Source organism: Rattus norvegicus, chromosome 7 (genome assembly GCF_021556685.1).
Source record: "Rattus norvegicus strain SHRSP/BbbUtx chromosome 7, alternate assembly SHRSP_T2T, whole genome shotgun sequence".
Taxonomy (NCBI): Eukaryota; Metazoa; Chordata; class Mammalia; order Rodentia; family Muridae; genus Rattus; species Rattus norvegicus.
This window is the reverse complement of record NC_141540.1, coordinates 78,547,945-78,574,946: the sequence shown is the minus strand read 5'-3', so window position 1 is coordinate 78,574,946 and position 27,002 is coordinate 78,547,945. Positions and strand designations below refer to the sequence as shown.

The 27,002-nt window shown below is 45.0% G+C and overlaps 1 protein-coding gene and 1 long non-coding RNA gene across 19 annotated transcripts in view; one reads left to right on the top strand and one right to left on the bottom strand.

Moving 5' to 3' along the window:
* The window catches only part of LOC120093633 (uncharacterized), a 50,098-nt gene extending 40,420 nt beyond the window's left edge, over window positions 1–9,678 (bottom strand). For 7 of the 9 annotated variants that reach the window (XR_015625478.1, XR_015625481.1, XR_015625482.1 and 4 more), the window contains exons 1-2: window positions 9,451–9,678; window positions 5,181–5,314 (exon numbers count right to left, since the gene is read on the bottom strand). This is a non-coding gene — a long non-coding RNA (uncharacterized LOC120093633). The remainder of the gene's footprint in view (window positions 1–5,180; window positions 5,315–9,450) is intronic. The other 2 variants (XR_015625484.1, XR_015625483.1) reach the window with 1 other exon arrangement.
* The window catches only part of Ncald (neurocalcin delta), a 435,285-nt gene that overhangs the window by 75,319 nt on the left and 332,964 nt on the right, over window positions 1–27,002 (top strand). The gene's annotated exons all lie outside the window — the stretch shown is intronic.

Sequence of the window (27,002 nt, the reverse complement as noted above, 5' to 3'; positions counted from 1 at the left end):
ATAAAAGGCTTCCACATGCATCAGCAGGGCTCAGCGGGGGTCATACCCTGCAAGAGACCCAGAAGGGTCTGACAAGGGGGTGAAACATTGCAGGGGACCCAGGAGGCTCTGACATGTAAGTACAATGTTGCTCTCTTCAGACACACTAGAAGAGGGCATTAGATCCAATTACAGATGATTGTGAGTCACCATGTGGTTGCTGGGAATTGAACTCGGGACCTCTGGAAGAGCAGACGGTGCTCTTAACCTCTGAGCCATCTCTCCAGCCCCCCCCCTTTTAAAAAGATTTATTTATTTATTATATATGAGTACACTGTAGCTGTCTTCAGACACAACTGAAGAGATCTCATTACATATGAGCTGCCATGTGGTTGCAGGGATTTGAACTCGGGAGGAGGCCTACCTTTTGTAAAATGATGATTCTCTTGCCTTGTGAAGAAGTTTTTAACAAATTGGGTTTTAATTAAGGTGATTCATTTCCCCAAGTGCACAATGCTTCTTAAATGGATTATAGTTCTGTAATTTCTTTCTTTCTCTCTTTCTTTTTCCTGTTTACAGTTCTGCTGGCCTTTCTTCTTCTCTCCAAACAGAAGAGTGACCTAAAGAACTATTCTTGGCCTTTATTTTTTATTTTAATTAGGCAGAGTCATAATCGTATGAACTATGACTTTTTAGGAAGTTGAGAAATGGTAGATTGGCAGAAACGTTTGTGTGGATAAACCTGACATGTTTCTTATGGCCGTCTGACTTAAACATCCTCTCTCTCTAGACCAAATCTCTCTCCTCTGTCCCGGGTCACTCAATATGCAATGTTTAGTGATTTGTCACCCCTCATTGGACCAAGTGTGTACAACTTCGTAAAGAAGAGTCCGCTGAGGTTTGGAACCTGACAGTCGAAAGACTTGGTTTAATTGAGAGAACTGATATTTTAGTAATTCACACGTCCAGTGTATTCACACATCAATATTGTCAGTATAGAAGTTTAGGTATCTTTTGTTAACTATATCCCCACATATTTGATTTTTGAAGTACGTATGCTGTAGCTGTGTATGTATTCCCATGTGTGTGCATGTGCATGTGCTCACAGAGCCTGGAGCTTGCTGCTTCTGTTGTATGTATTCTCATGTGTGTGCACATGCATGTGCTCACGGACCCTGGAGCTTGCTGCTTCTGTTGTATGTATTCCCATGTTGTGCAGGTGATGTGCTCATGGAGCCTGGAGCGTGCTGCTTCTGTTGTATGTATTCTCATGTGTGTGCACATGCATGTGCTCACGGACCCTGGAGCTTGCTGCTTCTATCACTGACCAGCCAGCTTGCTCGGGACTCTGTTCCTCTGTCTCCTCCTCCACACTAGCTTTCACGTGGTTGGGTACCAATGTTCTGGACCTCAGGTCTCATGCGGGCAAGTCACTAGGACAGGCCCTTCAAGCAGTGAAACATCTCTTCTCTATGATTTTTTAAAAGATATAATTGTGTATTGTGTTTTTCATTTTTTTCTGATGGCCATCATGTAGAGATATAGCATATTTTGGCATACCCACCCTATCTCGTTTCCCTTCTTAACTCATGTCTTAGAAACACAACATATTATACAACTTCTCTCCGTCATATGTGCAGGATGGACTGCGACCTCATCATATTACCTACTGGAAAAGGAAGCCCACTTCTCTCTCTCTGGCATCGAATTCCCCCTTTCCCACCAGGCTCCATAGTTTCTGTGTATTTCTTACCCCCTTCAAACTGTGAGCTACTGGAGGAGAGAAACTTTGAGGTTGGCCTGAAACTCTCAACATGGAAACTTAGCCCTGGGCTTGACCGTGCATGATAATAGGGAAAGGGATGGAATTAAATAGCAGTCTAATTTCAGTCCGATCAGTAAACCAACCAGGGAAAAGAATACTGCTTCAAACTATTTTTATTTCTTTATTCTTTATTTTGAGTTGGTACATCTGGATTTGTGGCTTGGCTGTCAGTGTTATGCTGGCATTCATTGTATTACTATTTTTTCTGTATACTTTTGCTAGCAGTTTGAAACATCCAAAACAGCCGTGACTATATTTCCTTAGGATAACACAGAGCAAAAAGATCCCTGGACTGCACTGACTTCAATCCCAACTCCCCAAGCTTCTGTTGGTATAGGGAAAAAGCAAAATAAAACAAACAAACAAACAAATAAAAAACCCAGAAAATGAGACACCACCAAGAAAATCCCCCAAACCACCCCCTGCATTTTCAATATTGCTGGAGTGAAGCCCAGGAAAATCTCAGCGTTCGGCCTTACATTCCGGCAGGCAGTGTTATTTTTAGGTTTCTGTTATGCACTCAGAGTCTGTGAGTCTATAGTATTGAGGAGGGGAATGTGGACCTGAGTGGGTAGTTGGTGGTCTTTTTTCCAGGTAGTAGGAACCTTTGGGTTCTGAAGTTCCTGAAGCTGAGGTGATAACCAGGGCAACCTTGAGTTACAAGGACTCCGGGGTGGGGGATGGGTGGGGATGTGTTGGGGGTGGGGGTGGGGTAGATTCTGATAAGGGTGGGTTGGAGTTAGCCTTTGGTTGCTGTGGTCATTTTTCTTCTTTACATTTTACCTTTTGGGAGGCTTTGCCTCCTGGGAAATCCTTCCATTGTCTGTCTGTAAGCTGCAGGGTGCGTAGGGCACTACACAGTGGGTGGGCAAGTCACTAAGGCAGCTGGATGCCCAGATGGACACCCAGGCCACAGGCTTGCTCACTTTTTCCTCTTCCTTGGTTGACCTTTTTCTGTCATGATATATATATATATATATATATATATATATATATATATATATATATACATATACATATACATATATATATGTATGTCACATTTTTGTGATTGAGTTAATTGAGAAAAGTTGAAGATGATAAGAACATAATAGAAAAAGAGAAAAATCAGAGTGACTTTCTTGGAAATTTAAGTTAAATAACTGCAGAATGGTTTTGAAAATTCTCGAAAACTTCAAATCCTGTATGCATGTGATTCTCGTAAGCCTCTATGCACTGTCACTAAAACTGTTCTGTTGTTCTTGTATTTTCGGGACTGTTTGCCTTCAACAATTGGCACAATCCTTTGTTTCTACCACCTAGAAATACTGTCTGTAACCACTAGTTATGGAAGAGTTGCCATTGCTATTAGCACCCAGCTGATGCCGAGGTAAGAGAGCGTCCAGAGCTGCACAGCCAGAGTGTTTCGGTAGCTGTGGAGGCTTGTGTAGATGTGGTGGGAAGTAAGTACCAGTTCCCGTGGTGGACATTTCTGTTGTAGGTTTGTTTCCTGCTTTTACTGATGTGAACATTGCGGTGGGTGCCGGACATCAGTCTGGAGCCCCCATCAGGTCTGCTCACTTCCTAGAGTAACGTCTCAGAGACAACGTGCAGAACTTGACCTCATTGTGAAAGTGCATGCATGCACGTGTGTGTGTGTATATTGTTAAGCCTCCCTTCAGAAAATCTGAATTAATTTATATTCTCATTGACATCAAATGGAGAATATTTTCTTAATTACACTATTGCCAACATTATTTTTGTGAGTCCTTTAAAAGATTTAAAAATTGATTTTTGTTTGGCAAAAAATAATTGCATAAATGTATTGATTAAAGTGGGGGTATTTCCATATGCGTTTGTATTGTTAGAATGATTAAATCAATCTAATTAATCTATTATTTCACATTTTTTAATCCTTTTGTGGCAAGAACATTTAAATCTGTTTTGGCAATTTGAAATTACATAATACATCATCACTCTGCTGTACGACAATTGTCTAAAATTTATTGGTCCTGACTAACTTGACACTTGAGACTACATCTCCCTGTTCTCCCAGACCAGCAGCTTCCAGCGATCCTCTTTGTGTCTGGACCTCTGTGAGTTTAGCTCTGTAGAACATACGATCATTAGTACCTCTCTTTCTGTGCCTGCTGTAGCGTAATGTCTCCCAGGGTCAGCTGTACCGTCATAAACAATAGAATTGTATTCTCCTTTAAGGTGCACTAGTCTCTCTCTCTCTCTCTCTCTCTCTCTCTCTCTCTCTCTCTCTCTCTCTCTCTCTCTCTCTCACACACACACACACACACACCACACCAGCACCACATCTTAAAAATCCATTTATCCATCAGGTTGATTCCCCCTATTGATTACTGTGGGCAGCTGCGACCAGCGTGAGGCTGGCGATGCGCCTTTGATAGACTAGCTTTCCTTTCTTTTTCTTTTTTAATTTGATGACCTTGAACTCCCCATCCTCCCACCCCTCTCTCTCAATGCCTGGGATTACAAGCATACACCACTATGCCTGATTCTAACTACTCTCAACTCATTTGAAAATATACCTGGAAGAGAGCCTGTTGGGTCCTGGCAGTTCTATAAGGACCAGCTCTGCCGTTTCCCGTGCTACTGTGTTAATTTATGCTCCCACCGACATTGTTCAAGAGTCCATTTCTCCACATTCTTGCTGCTGTTTCCGACATGCATGTGATGTGATAGCGCATTGCAGCTTAATTTGCATTTCTTTTATAAGTGAAAGTGAATTTTTTTTCATATAACTATTAAGTGTATGTGTGTGTGTGTGTGTGTGTGTGTGTGTGTGTGTGTGTGTGTGTTTGAATATAAATGTCCATTTGGGCTCTTAGCGCACTAAAAAAAAAACTTGTATGAACACGTTCTCTCCCAGTCTGAGAGGTCTCCTCAGTTGCTCCCTTCACTGTAGGAGAGCTCTTTAGCTTGGTGTGTTTCTTGTGTGTATTCTTACTGTGCTGTTGAGGTCAGAGACAATAAGTGATTGTAGAGACCATGTCAGGTTTCACTGTGAATTTTAGAAATTATTTCATGTAGAGCGCTTGCCTAGCAAGTGCAAGGCCCTGGGTTCGGTCCCCAGCTCTGGAAAAAAAAAAAGAAATTATTTCATATATTATGCCTGCATGCATGGTCATTGTATGTAGGTAGTAACATTGGAGGACAGAAGAAGGTCTCAGATCTTTAGACTGGAGTTGCCATGTGAGCTCTGGGAATCAAACCCAGGTCCTCTGGAAGAGCAGCCAATGCACTTCACCACTGAGCCACCTCTCCAGCCTTTATTGTCAAATTTCACTTGAATTTTGGTGTATTTGTATCTTCAAGAGAATTATAAACTAAATGAGTCAGAATTAAGTCAGAAAATGGGAAACTATACCAGATGCTTCTCATAGTAGAGATTCCGTATTTGGAATTGGCTCCATGGATGTTGGCCAGCTAACAGAGCAAAAGGAACAGGCTGAAATCCTCAAGGACAGCAGGATGAAGCCATGTTTCCGGATGGAGGAAGAGCTGTGGAGAACACAAAGGGAACAGAAAGAAGACACAATCCAGTCCATGTCACCAGCACTAATAGGTCTACAGCAGGGCCCCACTCTGCCCTACCGTGTTCTTCTAATGCTTTCCCCCCACAACTGATGTATAGAGCATACCATAGTCAAGTACAGGCTTGGTTAAATGGTGCAACTTCATATCCAAACCAAAAGTCTAAAGTCATTATGAAATTTAAGTTAAAGTTCCAAAGAAAATCTGCTAGATTTTAAATGTCAGCTGCTCTTGGATTCACAAATAGTTAATACCAGATGCTCGCAAGAATTCAAGGTGTCCTGGGAATTACAAAACTGATCTTTAAATCGATCACAAAGGTGTAAGCCTGGGTTACTCATCACTTGATATTTCAGTCTTCCTGCTTGGAAGAACACAATGGGAGTAAGGTGATAATTTTAATCATAGATGAGTTGAAGTAATCATGTCAAGTAGGTTGTGGGTGGCAACTTAGTCAACAGCTTAAGACCACAGTACAGTTACTTATTAGTTCGGACTTGAGCCTAAATCCTCAGAACCCACATAAGGCCAGGTATGTGTGCTTGCTCTCCCAGTGGCCCTGTGGCAAGATTGGAGTGAGTCTGAGATAGGAGACTCCAGGAAGCTCACAGGCCTGAGAGTCCGATATGTGAGGGGCAAGCAACTAAGAAACTATGCTTCAAGTAAGACATAAGCCAAGAGTCAGCAGTGGTCCTCTGCCTTCCATATGCATACTGTGGTATGAGTATCTGTCTCTCTCTGTCTCTCTGTCTCTCTGTCTCTCTCTCTCTCACACACACATACACCACAGTTAAAAATGTAACTCTCCTGAAGTGCAAATATTTATTAAATAACTTCTGTTGGGAAACTAAGTATAAATCAGGAAGTTGAAATAAGCCAATAATCACGGTAGATTTTTTTTTAAAGACTAGAATGTTTTAGAACTAAGCAATGGGATGAAGAGGTCAGAAGGTGATGGAACCTCGAACAAGAAGTTGCATGCACCAGATGCCCAGGGGTGGTACTGTTTCGCAGCAACCGGAGCCTAGTGAAGAGGGCAGAGAGGAGCATTATGGGCAGGTGCAAAGGCCCTGAGGTTGGCTGATGAAGGACTCTCTATGTAGTCCTTTCTGTTCTGGATCTCATTATGTAGAATAGGCTGTGAACTCACAGATATTCTCCTGCCTCCCCAGTGCTGGATGTTTGTCTCGCTTCTGAGGCAGGCTTACTCATACCGTAGAGCTGGTATCAAACTCATTATGTATTTGAGGAGAGCCAATCCTCCTGTCCCCACTTCCTTAGTGCTGGGATTACAGGTGTGCACACCTGGATTTATTTGAAATGTCTCAAGCTTTTGGTCACAGTAGACCATGAGATCAGTGAAATCCTGGAAAGGCTTTCACTTTCTAACTATGTCTAACAAGACCCACAACAGGGCAAGACTGGAAAGGGGGCGCAGTTCAACAGAAATCAGCATTCATGGACCCTGTGTGGAAAAGGCTTCTCGCAACTGGGAGTCCAGATGGAAAGTAACATTGCCAGGGTGTGAAGGAGAAGGGCAGCACAGGCTGGATAAAATGATCCAGGCAATGCCTGATAAGATCGGGAGGTCTTTGTTCTCTACCCTGTTCTTTGATTGTGTACTTCCTGCCTGCAGGAGTCAAGGTATGTTGACTTGTGCAGTTATGCGCACATTTTACTCTTACACATCCTATGCTGTACACCATAGGCTGCCCGGAGCATGAGCTCAGCCCTGACTTTGCTGCCTGCTTTCCCACAATTCAAAAGCTGTCCCTCTGCTCCAGTGGCAGGAGGCAGCTGTGATATCTTTATGAGGATTTCTTCCTTGAATGCCCTTTCTAAAAGGAAATTATGTCAAGGTTATATAAGGGCAGCTGGTGTGTGTGTGTGTGTGTGTGTGTGTGTGTGTGTGTGTGTGTGTGTGTGCGTGCGTATGTCTCACATGTGCATGCATGCTTGGCACAAGCTGCTGCTGAACCACTAGAGCACAACAATGAGAGAAGCTGCAGCAGAGGACAGCCTTTGAGTAGCATCTTCTCCCAATGATGGTTGCTCTGAGTTTGATCTCTTGCCCCGGATGGAAAAGCTTTAGCAATGTCAATCAGAGTGGTGGGCCCACTTCTCCCCATGTTAAGGACCAGGTGACGGTTGGGATGACTCTAACTGGGGTGGCTTGATGGGTCAAGCAGATAGCTTGATTTTGTCTTTTGATTTTTCAAAATGTAAATATTTCTGTCTTTGGGAAATCTTTTTTTATAAATATAATCAATTTAAATCTATGCAGATAAAAGGAATAGAAATGATCTTATAGGGATTGCAGTCCCTGGAGGTGGGTAGAGCTTAGAGAGGTTAAACAGTCACAGGACCTTAGGAACGAGCATCCAGCCAGCCAGCTGCTTCCTTCCGGAGCTGGGGCTGTGCACCGAAGCCTGCGTTCTGTGGTCCTGTGCATTGTCATCCTGCTTGAACACCAATTGCATGTCCTGCATGAGGGGCTTGCAGAGCTCACGGCCCTTTCCCAAGCATCAGATGAAACCTTCCTATTTGGATGCACCACAGGCTATGTGAGCTTCACCCTGCTGCTGGTCTCCTTTAAGGAGAATTTGTAAATAAATGTATCTCCTTTTAAAATAAATGGCATGAGTAATAACGTGTGTAATTAGTGCAATAAAAGTTGTTCTTGTTATGCCCTAAGCTCTACAAGGACAAAGCTTGGTCTCTTACATTTGATGTCTCGTCTGATGCCACATCACTGACAGAGTAAGGGTGTGGTGATAAACTGAAGCCATCCCCAGAAGGACTGGGGCGTGGCTTAGCAGATGGTGCTTGCCTAGCATGCACGAGAAGCTGGGTTTGAACTCCATCACCACACAAAAACCAGACATGGTGATGTATCACTATAATTTCAGCACTCAGTGAGGTAGGAGCAGGGGATCAGAGGTTCAAGATCATCCTGGACTATATAACAAGGGCTTGAGACCTGTTTAAGAATTGAAATAAAAGACACGAAAAGCCAGAACTCAGGCATTCAGTATTTCAATTACATTTTGGAGAAGTGATCAAGTGAGCCATCTTGGGGTCAAGCCTTTAATCCCTGCCCTTGGGAGGCAGAGTCAGTGAGTTCAAGACCAGCCTGGTTGACATAACAAGTTCCAGGCTAGCCAGGGCTACATGGTGAGACCCTGGTTCAAACAAACCAAAATGAACAATTGTGACAGACCTGTGACTGGTTTGTCTTCTGCCTGAGTGTCCCCCTTGGGTCAGTTCAGTGTTTACGGTGGCAGCCAAGAGGAGAATAAAGAAAAGTTTATTCTCCTGACCTTGTGCCCATCCACAAAGCTGAAACAATCCCAGAGTGTTCTAAAGACTTTTCTTCTAAGAATAACTGAGAGTCACATATACTTTTGAAATTATATATCAATATGAAACATTAAAATCTCCAAAAGCCACTAGCCCTCTCTGCTTGGAAATGTGGTGTTATAGGAAATGGCTGGTTTTGTTTTCTTTGAAGGAGGGCAGTGGATTCATAATTTATAATCTTGGTGCCTATAGTAGGTAGCCACTAGAGCCCCTAGGGGAGTTTGAAACTGGGGACAAGATTGGAAGAGCAGATTCAGACAGTGAGATAGAAAAACTGAATTCCAGACGGATCCTGCCTACTCTTTGAATGCGTTCTGAAGGCAATATGAGTCTAGGTTCTATCTTTAAGCCTTGAAGACGTAGGAACACCCTCTGGGAAGGTCTGCAGAGAGAGCTCCTTGGGAATAAGCCTGTAGCTGGGCAGGGAGCAGGTTGCTATGGCTCCACCCCTGAGCTAATGGGCAAGCACGTTCTTGGGAGGTGTCGTCTGTGTGTGGGGCAGTGGAAACAGGCTGGCGGATGTGAGAAGGAAGCCTGGCTGATGGAATCAGGACCGAGCAATGTGGCTTTCCAGATTAGCAGATGGAAATCTGTCGCGTGTGCTCAGCAGTTCTATTTTGAGCCCAGAGAACATCTCCCCAACTGTTTCTTTCCTCTTCTCCCCACACCCTCCGCAGACCTCGAAGCCCCTCTGCTCTTTAGTTTCCTTATTTTATTGGTATGGGTTTGCTTCGAGCTGGTACCTTGAGGTTTCTTAGCTGTTAGCCGGGGTGTGAGTTGTCATACGGAGTCCCCCGATAGGAGCTGTGCTGGCTTCTCCAGGAATGCTAAGTGGATGACAGAGTGTGGGCACAGAATGAAATTAGCTGAGGAAAACCTCCATCCAATAAAGCATGGAGCCTCACTAACCGGGCCTCACTAGGCAGCGGTTGCTGCTACGGAGTCCGCTAGGGCGCCTCCCATCCTCAGATCTTCGCACGGAGCTTGCGCACTGTGAGAGGACAAACCAGCATTGCTGGCTGATATGAAATTCTTGGACAACTAACTTTAAATTTCCTTTTATGTGTACGGATGTTTTCCTTGCATACATCTCCATTTACCATGTTTATGCCTGGGGCCTGTGAAAGCCATGATTCGGCATCAAGTATCTTGAAATTTGAGATGTGAGCTTCCAAGTAGGTGCTGGGAATCAAATCCCGGTTCTCTGGAAAAACAACCAGTGCTCATAGATGCCGTCATTGCTCTAGCCTGTTGTGGGTATTTGTATAATTAGAACATTAGTTTTGTTACTATAGACAACAACAGATATCTGACTAAGGGATCCACGTATGCTTGCCTGAACGGGTTTGCTCTTTCTCTCCCCTTCCCCTTTCCCTCCCCCTCCCTCTCCCCCCTCCCACATCTGCCTCTCTGTGTGTGTGTGCTTCTGCAGGCTTGAGCTACTGTGCAGGTGTCTAAATTCCACATCATGGTCCCTGAAGTATGAGATCTTTCTGGTATTTCGAGGAAGGATAAAGAAATAAGATATTTCCATCAGTTTTTAATTTTAATACTTTATTCCTGGAGAAAACTAAAATTTTAAGTAAGTCTTTATCCTTTTTTTTTTAACCCATGTAGACCAACTTTGCTAAATTGAGGCTCCCTAAGACTAAGCTTACATTTATTCATTGATTTGTGCAAAGTGCTTTCGACTCCATTTCTATGCTAATTGGTTACAGTTTCAATGTGAACTATACATCTCTCTCTATATATGTCAATCTAAGTGACACTGTAGTATCAGCTGTGAGACCCTTTCTCCCTGGAACTCACATGCCCACTCTCTTCTCGGAGGACACTTTATCCCTATTTTTAGAATCAAGCATAAATTCATTAAAGTTCTCATGTTATATATAAGAAGTCTTCCAGCAGCGTCTCAGCTGCGGCCGGAGGAAGGGCTTCGTTCTGGGTTTCTGAGTGAACTTCGTGAATAGTTCTAGCTAGTGGGTCTAAGTCTACATGGGCACCTGAGGTGTGCTGGCACTATATCTTTAAAATACACATTGAAGCTGGGTGTGGCAATGCACGTCCCTAAATCAAACGTAATAAAGATAGAGGCAGGTAAATATCTGTGAATCTGAGAACAGCCCGTGAATAACAAGTTCCAGTCTAGCCAGAGAGTCTCTGTCTAAAAGTAAATTAAGATACAGTCTGTCGCTGCTTTTATCTTCACGGCAAAAAGGAAAGAACAGAAGGAACCGTGTGCCCTAAGAGCCGTCTGGATGATCATCTCCCTTCCGTAAGGTGATTCGGGGGTTAAAAGCAGCGACTCTGTTCTCCAGGGCCTTGGTGACCTTGGCCTGGCATGCTCTTGTCACGTGGAAGGCAAGACAAGGATTGGGTAAAAGTAGAAACTGGTGGTGGGTCTCCTGGGTCTTAATTTTTTCCTCCTGCTTTTCAGGGAGCTGGGCAAGCTACCTAGCGTCTCTGTATTCCTTCTTATATATGAAAGTGGGCAGAAAACAGTAAGGGCCGTCATGAGGATCTAGTAAGCTAACACTTGTTTGTCCCCAGAACATGGCCCCAGACAGAGTGGCATACCAGCGTTTGCACTACTATTGATATTGTTCGCATTGTGTTCTAGAAGCACTTTGGTAAGTTCTGCGTGGGCAGAATGGTAAGTCCATCGTGTACCAGAGTGAACAGGTTTACTGAGCAGCCTGCATAGGCTCACACTTCTGCTTGACCCTGAGGTTTTAGAGAGAATCAACTTTTGCCCCTATCTGTTTGAGGAATCTGAAGGCAAGCCTCTGTGGCCAAACCTTGATCCCTGGCAGTGGGGAGATTCTGGGGGCTGCAGGATGGCAGATAAAGAGTTAACTCAGGGCTGCAGCAGCTGAACAGGCAGCATAAGCAGCATTTGGGAATGAGATCACTTCTGTTTTGGGAACCTAAAGGCAAACACAGTTACATTTGTTCCTGTAATCATTGCCTTGTTTGAGGCTGTTTATGTTTAGAAACTCGTGCTGGAATATTTATCAGTTGGGGCTCCACAAGCAACTCTGGCTACTTGTGCCAAGACAGCCATGGGCTCTTCCTGAGGTTGAGGGAAGTGCAGGAACTGCACAGGGTGGCCTCAGACAAAGATGGGATGGTTCTGAGGGCCTGAGGGGAGTCTTTCCAGGACTCACTTCAAGAGGAAGCAGCAGCAACCATTTTGCTTCCTGATATTCTGTATGGAGCCTAAGATCCCTGGGAGTCTGTTGGTTGGGTCATCCCTGTGCCCTCCCTGACAGGAAGGCCTACCACTGACTGCAAGTGCTTGAAGAGGGTGCAGGAAGTGAGCTCTCCTCTTCAAGTCCTTTTTTTTTTTTGCTTTTGTTTTTGTTTTTGTTTTGAGACAGGGTTTCTCTGTGTAGCCTGGGGTGTCCTAGAACTCCCTTTGTAGATCAGGCTAGCCTCAAACTCACAGAGGCAGAAGGGCAACTGTGTGAAGGCCGCATTCAAACCATAGCTCTGGTCTCAATATTCCTTAAACAGGGGTCCGTTTTCTCTGAGACGTCTCATTGAGAACTTTAAATATTCTGAATTTTCAGTGAAATGATAACCTTTTAAAAAGTGTCCCTTTATTTTGGATGTCCCTTAATACAATAAATGCTTATCCTTCCATTCCCCCCGCTTGTTGAAACCCAGGCAGTAAGTAGGGATTCATTCGCAGTCCTAGTCTAATGAGAAAGATCCAGAGACATGCTTAACACAAGAGTGCACTTGTGTGGCATGCAGGCCAGGGGACATCAGAGTGCTGTCTCTGTTGAAGAAGAGAATTTGGAAGCAGGTCTTCCCCTGGCGCATTCACATTGGGCCTCATCAATCAATGCCTTATGCAAGCTGAGAACAGCAATTTAGATTCAAGGAAACAATAGAGTCTGTGGCGTGCAGCTACTGTTGTTTTGAGGTTTATTAGCTTTGAAGTTTTGAATTTAATTTGTACTGCTGTTCTTAGAGTGCTGAGACAGCAAACGCAAGGCTTGCCTACGTTGTTTTGTATTTCTGTGTGTTTAACTGAGTTAAAATAAAACTCTGGAGGTCAGCTCTGGAGGTCCATGAGGGTTCCTTTCTTTTTAAGTGGGGAGCACTTTGTTGGAGGTCTGGAGAAGCCTCGCAGTGGGAGATAGGTCCCTGAGCCACCTCTTCTCGGAAGTCTCCTATCTCCGGGCTACCGAGCCAGCCATAGGACTTGCTGTGGCCAGACATGGAAGTAGGTTTGAGAGACACTCATGGCTCAGCTTCTCACCGAGTACTCCTTTTCTGTGAAGAAATTTGGCTGCTTCAGGTACTGTAGAAAACGGGCAGCTGCCTGCATCCGGCTGGTCCCAACCAAGACCAGCTAAACTCTGGCCAAGCAACAGGTGAGCGATCAGAGAGGTTGCCTAGGCTTGTCTGCTGCAAAGCACTGTTGGGCAAAGTGAGCTCTACCGTTTAGCGCACTGGTCAGGCAGCTACACACCAGGGTGTGCGCACCAGTTACTGTTCTGGTTGCCAGAGCCAAAATGTATGGTAGAAGCGACTTCAGGGAAGGAGTGTGTGGTTTGGCTCATGGTTTCAGGGGCCACCAACCCATCAAGGTCTGAAAGGCTTGGTGTGACTTGGTCCCTGGGCGATGGGCAGCTACAGCGGATATTGTTCTCATCTTTATGGACCCAGAAGTGGAGATGAGACTGGAAACAGAGTTGGTCTGTAGCCCTCCAAGGCCTGCCTTCGGTGACCCACCTCTACCAGCCAGATCCCATCTCCTAAAGGTTTCATAGCCTCCCAAAACACCGGGACGTGCCAGGGACCACTGTTCAGACACATGAGCTTGTGGTGGACAACCATAACAGCATTTAAGTGTAGTGGTTTTTGTCCTCCCAGTACTGGGGATCCAACCCAGGAACTCATACCAGGAAGTTAAGTGTTCCCTCACTGAGCTAGCTACATCCCTAGCCTTTAAACAACGGGCTTCATCAAGCACATCTTATGGGGGTGATCATAGTCGTTAGGGCCACATCAGGGGAAAAGGCGACCAAGTCTCAGAAGGCCAATAATTTTTGTTGAGCACTGGGATTGAAGGTGAGAGCCACCACCATGCCCAGCCGATTTTTCTCCTTCTCTTTTCCACTCTGACATTTTTAAAGAGCAGAGGTGTAACCAGGGAGATGTGAGCCCATTTATGTAATGGGTTTACATTGAACAGAAGCGTCAGCAAATAACACGGCTACTGGCATTCTTCCCATTGCTGTCGAGACCACCGTCAGTGAGGCTTTTGCTCCTTTCGACTCGTGTGTAGAAATGTCTAGAAAGGATGTAAAAATAGAAGATAAAATGAAAATTATCATTTGGTCTACCGATTTCATTCTTGGCTGATTTTGCTTCGTACAAAGTTTTGACTGGGTTCCGTAGCTAAAAATAACTTCCCTGTGTACGTGAAACTTCTCTCGGGTAAGTGGCTGTGTATGTGCTTATATTTATGCATGCCTGGAAATTCTGCCGACAACGGAGGTCTGCAGCAGCCGATCTGGAGTGAAAACAGTCATGGGAAGAGAATTTGAATGGAGTGTTGAATACATTTAAAATATTATTCAAATGACTGCAAAAGTTCAGTTTCATGAAATCAGAACAACTGGAAACCTGGAACAACACTTCATATTTCTCATTTTTTTCCGAAGATCCGGGACATACCCAGCTCTGAGGCCGTGATGCTGCAAGTCCCATTTTGGATTTAACCGGAAAGGGAGATACCATTGTCTCCGCTGGTGTCAGGAGCGTAGTCACAGGCAAGAGGCAACTGCAAAAATAGTTGGTGACACTTTGAAATGCAGTGGAACGGGACCTTTCTTGCCTGCAGGACCAGCTTTCGGTGTGTGTAGGCCACAGTGTGGGTGGCCTCGGCCTGCTGGGGGATACTGTACACTGGCTCTCTGACCTCCTGGGAGGTTTGTTGGCAGGGATGTTTGTGGGTCCCACTGAGGACCCTGTTACACCTGCCTTGACCACTGTGCAGATCTGACCTGCCACTGTCGTTCACAAGAGAGTCCCTGTTCCCTCAGAGCCTCTGTGTCCCATCCACCTTTCACCTCAGAGAGAGGGACTGTGTTTCAGGAGGGCTTAGGTAGGATGTTAGGATCATACCAGGTTTGCAAGACTGGGGAATATGGAAAAATAAGTGGGAGGGGAAGTGTGACAGAGGTGACGGGGTGAACAGTATGTCTCTCACCCATGGAAAGGCACAATGGAGCGTCTTTCTACCACAAATGCCCTAATCTGAAGGGTGGAAATGAGGCCCATCAGCTGCTTCGCTTCCCAGTGGGACGATGCAGCCAAGGCTTGAGACAGGTTTTGGAAACAATTCAGTCAGCCACAGATGATGTTTTATTTTGGGTAAAAGAGTTAATGCTTTGTTCTGATTGAGTTAAGCCCCGGTGCAGATGAGCCACTGTAATGCGATCCCAGAGGCCTGCTCTCCGGGCTGCTGGGTTTCCCACACTTGTCTGGCAGCCTCGTGCTTCTCAGGCCCAGATGCTGCTGCCACTCTGCTTTCATCACCAAGCTCTAGGCTTCAGACAAGGGAGAGGTGTGGCAACAATTCCTGGGAATCACTCCTAGGAAAGGACCACGCACTGAGGCAGCTGAGGAGGAACTGAGCATCCGGCTCCATCAGAGAGGCTCCGGGATTAGGGAAGAGAGGAAGGGCCTGGGGTGATGCTCGGAAATACCTGGGCTTGGAAGTGAAGTCTGCATAGACTGTCCAGAGAAGCCACAGGTGGTCAGAACCTGAGACCGCATCAGCCAGGCCATACAACAGTGGTTCTCGGGCTTCTTAGGACCACACTAGTCTATCCCATTGCATACCTGCCTCCCCTGGTACTCTTCAGGACTGGGCCATCCAAACAAGCCCCATGCACGAAGTTGGGGTACTACAGCCCACTAAACAGCTAGAATGCTCAAGGGATGACACATATGTCCCCCAACCTGATTGTGGAAGGTCACCCAGGTCTTGTCATGGAGAAGAGGGCTTTCCCCTTTACCTAATGGTTAGCAGATGGGTGGCTTTGTTAGTTGTAGTTGTTGTGTTAAACGTCCACTCATGCATTCATTTTCACGACCACGGAATGTCTTGTTATGTGATAGAACATGAACTTACAGAAAAAAGCATGGTCTTGGCTGCCATGGATGGGGTATTATGGGAAGATGGTGGGGTCTGTTTGTAACAGAGTCACTATGTCCACTCAAGGAGGCTGCACGGAGACCTGGAAGCACATCTTTTAGAGCGACTGCATAACCTGATTGGAATACAGCTTCAGATAAGTGTTCACGGAATGACTGTAGCTGAGTGACATATGGGGGCCAGCATTTACCAGCTCATAGTAGGGAAGAACACTGGGGTGGAGGAAATACAAACTGGGAAATTACCACAGACTTGATAGCTTAAATACAAGAAACTGACTTAGATCTGAAGACCACCATGGGTCTCACTGGACTAATATCAAGGTGTTGGCAGGATTCATGCATGCTGTTCTGTAAAGCAATAAGGAATGATGCATTTGGGTAGCTTTGCTAGCTAAGAGGGATGCCTGGATTCCTTGGCATGATACCTCATCTCCCATCTTCAACGGTAAGAGTCCTCACACCACTTGCCTGTGTTTCTAGACTCATGAAATGTTTGAAGTTGTTAACTCTTTCCTGGCCCTTTCCTGGTGAGGTAACAATTCACACTATTCTGAGGAGAGAAGCAAGAACATCTTTGAGGCTGTTATTCTGCCCACCATAAGGGCAGCATGGGTGTCTGAGTGTGTGGAGAATGCAGGGCAGATATGTTATGGCAGGAGGAAGTGAGGGAGTTCTGTGGAGCGACGGAGTGTGTATGTGGCTCTGTGGGCCACTGAATTATTATGTTTTTAAAAACCACAACAACAATGACAACAAACCAAATGAAACAAGAAAGGAAACTTTGGGGATTAGAAGGATAGTTCAGTCGTTAACATCACTGGCTACTCTTCCAGAGGACCTGAGTTTAGTTCCCAGCACCCACATCAGTTAGCTCACAATTCTACTGTCTGGGATCTATCTGCAATTCCACCTCCAGGGATCTCACTTCTTCTGCCTTCCAGGGGCTTCCCTAAACACATGCACGCATGTGCACACATGCACACGTGCATACACACATGTGCACATGCACACACACATACACGCATAAATAATAAATCCTTAAAAATAACAAATATAAAAAATCTTATAAATAATACATCTTTTAAAAAATTAAAAAGCAAATATATTCACATGACCTGGGTGTTGGGCACATCCAGACTGAGCAGGAGCCTCTGTTATGTTGGACTGGTGCCTTGCTCACTTTTCTTGTCATTGAAACATTTTGTCTGTGGCCTCATTCTTTATCCCCTTTGTGGGAGGAGAGCTTGTCGCCTGTAATAGAGACCCTAACATTGAAGTTGTTTGACTGGGTCATCTTACTTTGAACCCTGCATGCATTTTGAAATGAACCAACCAATGTTTGTTGAATACTTATGCACAATGATGAACTCCCAGTTGGTCGTAACCTAGACTCTCTGCCTACCTGTTCTCCAGTGAGTGCTTTATTGTACTAAAAGCTCAGCTTTTAAGGGCTTAGTGTTCAAGGCTTCATGCTACCAAACTGTCCTGCCTGTAAGTAGGTCATCAGTCTTTCAAAACTTCCCCTTTATGCTTCCTGCTGAGGGGGAATGTGAGAGAGGGAAAGTCAAGTGATGAATGTTAGGGTAATCAGAGAGAGAGAGAGAGAGAGAGAGAGAGAGGGGGGGGGGGGGAGAGTGAGAGAGAGAGAGGAGAGAGAGAGAGGAGAGTGAGAGAGAGAGGAGAGTGAGAGAGAGAGAGGAGAGTGAGAGAGAGAGGAGAGAGAGAGAGAGAGGAGAGAGAGAGGAGAGTGAGAGAGAGAGAGGAGAGTGAGAGAGAGAGGAGAGTGAGAGAGAGAGAGAGGAGAGTGAGAGAGAGAGAGGAGAGTGAGAGAGAGAGAGGAGAGAGAGAGAGGAGAGTGAGAGAGAGAGAGGAGAGTGAGAGAGAGAGGAGAGTGAGAGAGAGAGAGAGGAGAGTGAGAGAGAGAGAGGAGAGTGAGAGAGAGAGAGAGAGAGAGAGGAGAGAGAGAAAGGAGAGTGAGAGAGAGAAACGGAGAGAAACAAAGCAGAGAGGGAGGTAGAGAGGGAAAAAAAGAGACAGAGACAGAGACAGAGAGAAGGAAGGAGACAGACAGACAGACAGACAGACAGACAGACAGACAGACAGAGGGTGTGGTACAGAGCCAAAAGACTTCACAGAAATCAGAGCCAAGAAGGATAGTGAGTCAGAATGATAGAATGGTTTTGGTGACACAGAGAAAAACCTACAAATTTTGGATGCACACTGACTTACATTTAAAGCCTATCATGTTTGGCTAGCAAGATGGCTCAATGGGTAAAGAGATTTATGGCCAAGACCGATGACCCTAGGTTAATCATGAGGACCCACATGGGAGAGAATTGAACGAACGGACAAAGCTGTTCTCTGAACTCTATGTGTGCACCATGGAGGGCACACCCTCTCTACACTCACACATGATAAATATAAAAAGTATATTAAAAATCCTACAAGGTAGAAACATCAAATATACATTTTAAATAAAGGCTGGGTTTTGAGAATGTGAGTGGTGTGAGTTTCTAGGAGGAGAGTGGTAAGCTATTGTCAAGTGCATGGCAGACAATGTGTGCATAGCCATCCGCTGCGTGTTCCCACAGAGCTCCCTCGGCGTTCTTACAGATGTTGAAGACACAGCAGAGCGAGTCTATAAATAGCTTCCCTTTCCTGCTTGAGTTTGGAAACAATTAAGGAAGAGATGCAGGAGCCAGACAGATGAGCTGGACATATTCTGTACGTGGTTTGACCATTGGTAATGCCACTGGGCTGAAGGTGGCTTTAGAGCAATCTCCATGCGAGTGCTGAGAGGCAGCTGTCAGAAGTGTCCTGTCTAAAGCAGAGAGAAGAGCCTGGCAGGGTCTGCGGATGGCAAGCAGGGGCGAGTTCGGTTAGCACTATCTGTTAGTCACTAGCTACTCCCTGCCCGTCTCTGCTGAGGCTCACCCATGTTTCTCCTCTTCCCAATGCAGAGCCTTGTCTCTGTGCCAACCCTAAAGCTGGACTTAGTATTTTCTTTGCATTTCCTCCATGAAATTCACTGAACAGTTCTGAATGGGGTTAGGGGTATGGTGGGAGAACATCACATACCCAATAGTTTTCCCACTCAAACAAAACAAAACAATAAAAAACAGACCACCATAAAACAAACATTTTCCTCAAGACTTGATTGGCAATTGTTCCCTTCTCTCATACCCCTGATCCTTGTGTCCTCCGCTTACTGTTTGCTTAATCCTTATCAGTTCATTCATTCCTTTGCTATAGTGGATGCTGAGCCCGGAGCCTCACACACAGCACAAACCACTAAGCACACACAGCACACACTGCTGAGCTGACCTGGAGCCTTGCACACAGCACACACCGCTGAGCTGGCAGAACACTTATTCAAGCCCTTGATGCTTTGGAAACATGGTTCTCTTTATAGCTCAAGCTGGCCTCAACTTCTGTGCCCTCCAGAACCAGAGTTGCACCTCTGCCCTCAGCTCTTCTCCCCCTTAAGTCTGTGAGATAGCCCCTTTCCTTTTGCTCAGCTGGCAAGGAAAAGGCTGCCCAGTAATCCTAACCTACTGATGATCCTTCGAGGTAGAAGAGATTTACACCAAACAAAGACATTTCTACACATCTGTGACTGTGGGATGTTAAGTTTTAGAGGAAAAACAAACATCAAAACTCCTAAAGCTAACCTTTCCCTTTCGTTTTCTGTGGTTTAGGTAGAATTAACAAAATAGTCAAGGTTCTGTAGAGCGCTCTTCTCCAGAGCACCATGGGGTTCCTATTTTGTTTCTCCTTTTAAAAATGGTGGCTGGAGTTGGCTTAACAGAATGCAGAAGGTCCTTGAAGCCTAGATTGGCCAAGTGTCACATAAACTACTTCATGATGGTACAAAGAATATTATGCTATTCTTTTTGTAGCCCAGGCTGGCCCTGAACTCACTATGCAGGACACTACTTCCACCTTCCAGACGCTGGGACGGCAGCTGGTCACACCAGTTCTGGCTTTGCTGCGTTTGCTTTGGAAGGAGAAGTTGGCGCCAGCAACACAGACCAGCTTCAAAGGCTCTTCCGACAGGTTGTGTTTTGTTTTTGTTTTCCTCCGTGCTTTGGAGAAGGGATTCTTCCGTCCTCTGAGACTTGGGGCCCTAGAGTTCATGTAGAGCATCCTTTCTCCTTTCTTACTAGACTTGACACAGACCATTCTTTCTTTCTCTTTTCTTACTTGCCTCAGATTACTGCTCACTCTTTCAACAGTTTAGTCCCAGTTAGTAGGTTGGGAGGGCTAACTCTGAGCAAGACTGTGCAACACTTCTTCCTCAGCCCCAACACCCTATGCTTCTGTGTCCCCACCATGGAGATAGAAAACGTCTTTGCCCCTGAGAACCATTTTGTGGCTGCTTCTCTTCTAGAGAACCCTGGATAACTGCAGCTGCTCACTTCAGCCCGGTGCTGAGAGGACTTCCCAGGGCACCTATGCAGCTGCTCACAGACACGATTTTGTATTCATTTGATGGATGTCCCTCTCCTCCACTGTGTCCAGGGACAAAGCCTTGTTTCTTTATTGTCCCATTATAGTCCCAGTATTGAGTAAAGCCCACATTCTTACTACATTCATCAAATGAATGGGGGAACATAGTCATCTTGCCATCTGTAAGAATAGACTCTTAAAACAGAGAACTAAGGTATGTCTTGCCTTGCATCACAGGAGAGACACGGATTACTGTGGAAGCACACAGACACAAGCTTACCCAGGAACCCTCACCCAACTGTGGCCAGGGAAACGTCCATATCCTGCCTGGAGGCAGGCGGTGTTTAAACCCAGCTTTTAATCCTTCAGGTTTCAGGGTTCCTTATGAAGGTTAGTTTCTTGCGGTGGTGTTTCCAAGCATGAGAAGCCAACAGTGTAAGTCCTGTCTTACTGTTGAAGAAGCCACACCAAGTGCTGCTCCTGGGAACCACACTTATCTCACACGTATCTTATGTCCCATCTGCTACCTGAGCATGGCTGGTGCACAGTGACAGCCTTCTGTCACCAGAGTTTTAGAGCCCCCGAAGCCACAGGGCAGGACAGAGGAACAGACCTTAGGTGGGACTGAGACCATCTCTGAGAAGGGGAGGGGAGGGGAAGAGAGTAGAAAGAGGGGGATTGGAGAGGGGGGAAGAGAGAGGAGACAAGAAGAGACATAGTTCAGGACCTTTTTTTCCCTGAGCCCAAAGAGCTTGGGCTGGAGACAGAAGTCTCTCGTCCACGGGAGAGCCCAGACTACTCAGTACGACTGACCAGCTTCATGGAGAACGTGGGTGGGGAGTGTTTGCCCCTCATTTCCTCAGTCACATATAGATTCTTTCACAGGCACATTTACTGCATTTTTAAAATGTGAAATGTAGGTGTACCCAACTTTGTAACAGACATGGAGGAGACATCTGTTATCTCCCCACCCCCCTCATAAATATGAGGGTGGCACTCAGGGAAGAGAGGGGATTTCCTTAAGATTAAGGTCTATTTCAAGGGACAGCCTAAGAGTTCTAACTTACTACTGCTTACTGCTCAAGTTCCTCAAAGACATAGCAGACAAATGTAATTTCTATTGTCTGCCCACTGTGCCAGAGAGTGCACGCGCAAGCAACCGCCTGCAAGTGTATGTGCCAATGTGCCCTCAGAGTCCTGAGGAGAAACTGTGTGTCCTGTTTTTCAGTCTTTACACCTTTGAGACAGACTCCACTGAGTGACCAGCAGATCTTAGGGATCTTGTCTCTGCCCTCCTTCCCCCCACCACTAGGGCTGTGTGTGCATGTGTGTGTTTGTGTGTGCATGTGTATGTGTGTGTACATATGTGCATGTGTGTGTGTTTGTGTGTATGTGCATGAGTGGGTATGCCTGTGTGTGTGCATGCCTGTGTGTGCATGTGTGTGTTTGTGTGTGCATGCCTGTGTATGCATGTGTGTGTGCATATGTGTGTTTGTGTGTGCATGTGTGTTTGTGAGTGTATGTGCATGTGTGTGGGCATGTGTGTGCCTGCCCTTCCTTTTATATGTGATGCTGACCTCAGAATCTTAACACTTGTGTAGCAATCACCCTTTCATCTCCCTAGAGCACTAGGCTCTCTTACTAAAATACTTAGAGCATGCATTCTCTTTCAACATTTAAGAAAATGCAGCTAAATCCTTCTACATTTTCTATGATATTATTTATGCTTTTGGGTCCTTTAAAAATATGGAATTATCTAATCTGAAAGAACATAAGAATCGTTAAGGCATTCAAATATGTCTGTTGAACTGACATCTTAGGAGTCCTGTGTTACCTTCCAAGGATATATGTTCTTCATTACAAGAACCCCATTGAAAAGACATAGGAATGTAGCATTCTGCACTCTGGTGTTCGATGGCAACCCATGTTCCTGGTGTCAGGATCTAAAATCTTAGCTTTGATCTACAGCAACAGAGTTGTGCAAGGCAGGGCTCTAACCATAGTGTGCTTCCATGAAGGCTCGCTAGGGAATAAAAGGAGCCCTAAGACAGGTGAGGGCATGGGTGGATTCTAGCTTGGTTTTCTTCTACTTGCTGTCTATCATGGAATTCCACACCATGGGGTGCTGTGTTCTTCTTTGAATGAGCAGAACTAGTTCAGAAGCTATCTGGCTAAGCGCCGTGTTTGCTGGCCCACAGCATGATCATCAGCTCCTCATCTTCCTTAGCGAGTGGCAGACTCTATCCTAGAGTGGTTGTAAAGTCTTTTCCACCAGACATGTGGAAAAGTTCCTGTGTATATCGCAACGGTACTTGGAGAAATGTAATACTTCCTCCATCTTATCTGGTAGACTATAGGAAGTGTGAATTTGTCAAGATCTCCAAAGCAATAGAGGGACAGTACTGTTGCACCACGGTGGTATATACTGTCACCTCTCGGCATCCAGGGCGCTGGTTCAAGGCCTCCCGCAGACAGCATATAAAGCACTGCAACATGTACATAGAACTTGCACACTGTCCTCCAATACACTTTGTCATCTCTGCATTATGTATAGCATTTAATATGCTGTAATCAGTTATACTGTCTTATTTAAGAGTAATGGCACCAAAATGTTTATATATATACATTGTTTAAGATCTTATGAAATATGTTTGATATGGTTGTTGAATTAAAAAGATTCAGAACCATGAGTATGGATGAGTGTCTATGCATATATAGATATTTTAGCATATATTTTACATATGTATATATGATTTATGATTTAATTTTACTTTATATGTGTAGGCATTTTGGCTGCATGTATGCACATAGCACGTATGTGCAGTGCCTGTGGAGGCCAGAAGAGGGAATCAGATTCAGTGGAACTGGAGTTATTAGTTTCCATGTGGGTGCTGGGAACTGCACCTGAGTCCTCTGTAAGACCAACAAGTGCTCTTAACTGCTGAACCACCTTTCCAACCATATGTTTGCTAGGAAAAATCAAAAGAAAGATAAGCTCATGTCACATAAGAGTGATATAAAGTTCAAGTTTCAGTGGTTAGAACTTTATTAGAATGTAGATATTGGGCTGTTCCTGTCTTCTCTGTGGCTGGTTTTGGGCTATCCCTGCCCTGCACCCTTGGGATAGTTGACAGGCACTGTATAGCCTACGAATCCTACAATGCTTGCTGTCTGTTCTTTGCAAGGGAAGTTTATCAAATCCAGTTCCACACCAAGTGCGGAGAAACAAACCCAGAGAAGAGGCATTTGGTTTAGTCCAGGTGGGACCAGGTAGCCGGTGAGGGAACTGATGGAGCTGTTGCATGTAATTTTAAAAGCACTCTAGCGCCTTCTCGAGAGCTCTGCCCAAGCACCCTCAACCTCTCGCAGCTAGAGCCTCCAATCTGCCAACAATTGCCCTTCTGTGCCCTTTCTCCTGCCCACCTGAGTCGCCACGGATGGAAAACACCAGACAGCCTTAACGTTTTAAAACTAGTCAGATAACTCAGTGGCTGGGCAAAGTCCCATCAGCAAAGGCTACAAACTACAGTGCCCCGAGACCTACTCGTCTCCTGCTTCCTCTGCTCCTCCACCTGCTCAGCCATTCCCTCTCATCCCCTTGTCTTCCTCCTGGAACCCAGAAGTCCCACCTTTTTCCTTTTGCACAGCGATTGGCTTCTGCTGTCTTATTGACACAATCAAGAACCAATTAGGCTCCCTCTACATGGAGCCTCTAAGTCAAGTCAACACCTCCCTCTACATGGAGCCTCTAAGTCAAGTCAAGTGCCTGGTTTAGATATGGATTTGACCACTTCAAGTCCTACTTGTGGTCTGAGATAACGTAGTGAAAAGACTGAGGGGGTGAAGCAGCCTGAGAGAGAAAAGCCAATGCTGGCAGAGCTGTCACTGGGAGGCTACCATGGTGCACAGGTCTGGTGTGGAGGCAGCGGGAGGAAATCAGTGAATAGAATTCGTAATTTTCTTTAGGCCCAAATACACCAGATAAAAAGGGCCTAGCCCAGTGGGAAGGGTCTTCTGTTTCATTTTCTGATATTCTAAAGCCACAGTCTCAACTCTTCATCAGGATTCAGCAACTGTAATTACTGAAATCTGAGGTACACAGTCTCAAAATACCAGAGGAAATGTATGATTTCCTTCAGAAAATTATCGTAGGCTGCCAACCGTGAAATCTTCAAAAACCCAACAGTCTGTGTATAACTCTATGAAGTGCTTCTGAGACATTCATTTTGTTTACTTTGCTGTTGATAAAAACAAGAATCCAAGGAGCAGGAAGTCAGCTTGCCTATAGGTGGGAAATCCTGGAGGATGTACTTGTTGAGGCTGCTGCCATTTTGACTCGTTTTTTTCTGTGCCCTTTGGGTTCTCCTTTACTTCAAGTTTTCTTGAAATGTCTTCCATGACTTAGCATTCCATGGCTGTGTAGAGTAAGCACGTCACAGAAAGGATACTTTCTAGAAGATACACATTTTAAAAACAGAACCAACAGAACATTAGGTTGGTGTGGATTCTGAGTGGCATGCTTGACCTCTGACCTCTATTGTTCTGATAGCTGGGTTGGCTGAGACTATTCAAGGATTGTGAGGTTCACTCTGCTATTTACTCTTTTCGTCTTTTCCCTGTTGGACTTTTGGGTATAGTGCTACTGAGTGAGGTCGTTATCCCAGAGGTCAAGCAGGGAGCTTAGGACCAGTGGTCCTCCCATTGTCAGGAGAGGAGAACGACTGTAGCTTTATGACAAGGAGAAGCGAGAACATATTTCCAATCAATAGAGTGAGCTAGGCATATTGGCGAGATAGAGAACTGTGGGATTTTCCATGGGAACCCCAAAGTTACAGCTGTGTACAATATACATGCATGTGTATGTCTGCAATATATGTGTTTGAGTGTGTGTGGACATGAATGTGTATGCATATGAGTATTAGCACATATGTGCATGTGTATTCACATGTAGGTGTACATGTGTGTGTACAGATTTCATAATTATTTTTATTCTCCAAATAATAAAAAGAGGCAGTGAAGGAACATAACCCACAAATAAATTCAAGACACTTAATGAGATTTACCACACACACACACACCCTGTACATATATACCCTGTGTGTGCACACACAAACACACATACACACATATACCATATACATGAACCATGTATGTTCATGTACCACATACATATACGCCTTACATATACATGCACCATGCACACACAGTATACATATATACCATGCATATATATGTACATATATATACTCTACATACACATGCACCATTTACTTGCATACTGTACTTGCATACATATATACCACACACATAAACTATGTACACTACCATATACAAACTCTATACACACATGTATCACGTATACCCCACAATACACCTCACACACAACATATACACACATGTACCACACACAAACATGCAAACACACTATACATATACCATATATGCATAACACACATATGCACCATGTATATACCATGCATGCCCCTCACATCATACATACACCCCTTATACATGTATATATATATACATATATATGTGCATGTCCTATGTGTCTACACCATGTGAATACATGCACACATACCTTATACACACAGAGATTCAGCTCACTTTCAAGTAGGCGGCAGTGAGCAGTTATTTATAAGATCTCCCACTCTGCTATAAAATAGCTCTCTCATCCAGCTAAGTGGCCCTTGGCTCATTTCCTTTTCTTCTGTTCTGTAAGTGGAGGAGGATGTGCACCTGAGCCCAGAGAAAGAGTTTCTAAGGGCCAACGGCAGCCATAGATACAAGAGCGGCTCAGAGGACACCAGCGGAGCAGCACGTCAGAGTTAGCTCTACTGTGAGGAGAGCTTGGTGCAGCTTCTCTCCTGACAGAATGGCTCCTTTGCTGAGTCGTCTGCTTTTGTGGAGGAGGAAAGAGACAAGAGTCAGATGTTTGGTATCTTTGGTAAAACCTTAATATTGGTTTGAATTTTATTAATTTATGTATGGTGTATGTGTACGTATGTAACTGTGTAGGGGCCGGAGGAAGTATTGGTGTTCCTGTCTGGCACGCCTTGCCCTCATTCTTTGAGGTGAACTCTCCCCGATCTTGGAGCTTATACCCTTCTGGCCAGGCAGACAGGCATTCAGCAATCCAGTGATCTCATGTCTCTGCAGGGCTCATACAATGGGGCCAGAGTCAGCTCTTTCCAGAGGTACTGGGATCTGAACTCAGGTCCTTGTGCAGTTGATCCATTTCTGATCTACTCACCCATCTCTCTAACCCTCAGCTTGATTATTTGTCAAAAAATGAACAGATTCTCTGCATGGCCTAAAGCCCGATGCTGTGAGTCATTAGCTAACAAGTTACTACCATGTTTTCTTAGCTGGGACTCTGTGGTCTGTCTCAGAGCTGGGTAGTTTCAAAGCTTCATCTCATCTGTTTTCCTCCCCCCAAGAAATGTCTGCATATTATGATCCTTACATGCCTTACTAATTGTGATCTATAAGCTGCTCAAATAGTCTCAGAGACAGGCAGGAATAAATCTTAAGTACATGTAAAAATAGTAGCTTGTCCTCAAGTGGGCAGAGTCTTCAAATCATAAATATAATTGAATTCCAGTTCACCCCTTGAACCTAGACCTCTTCTTTAAATCACAGAGACGTTTGTTATTGGAGCTGG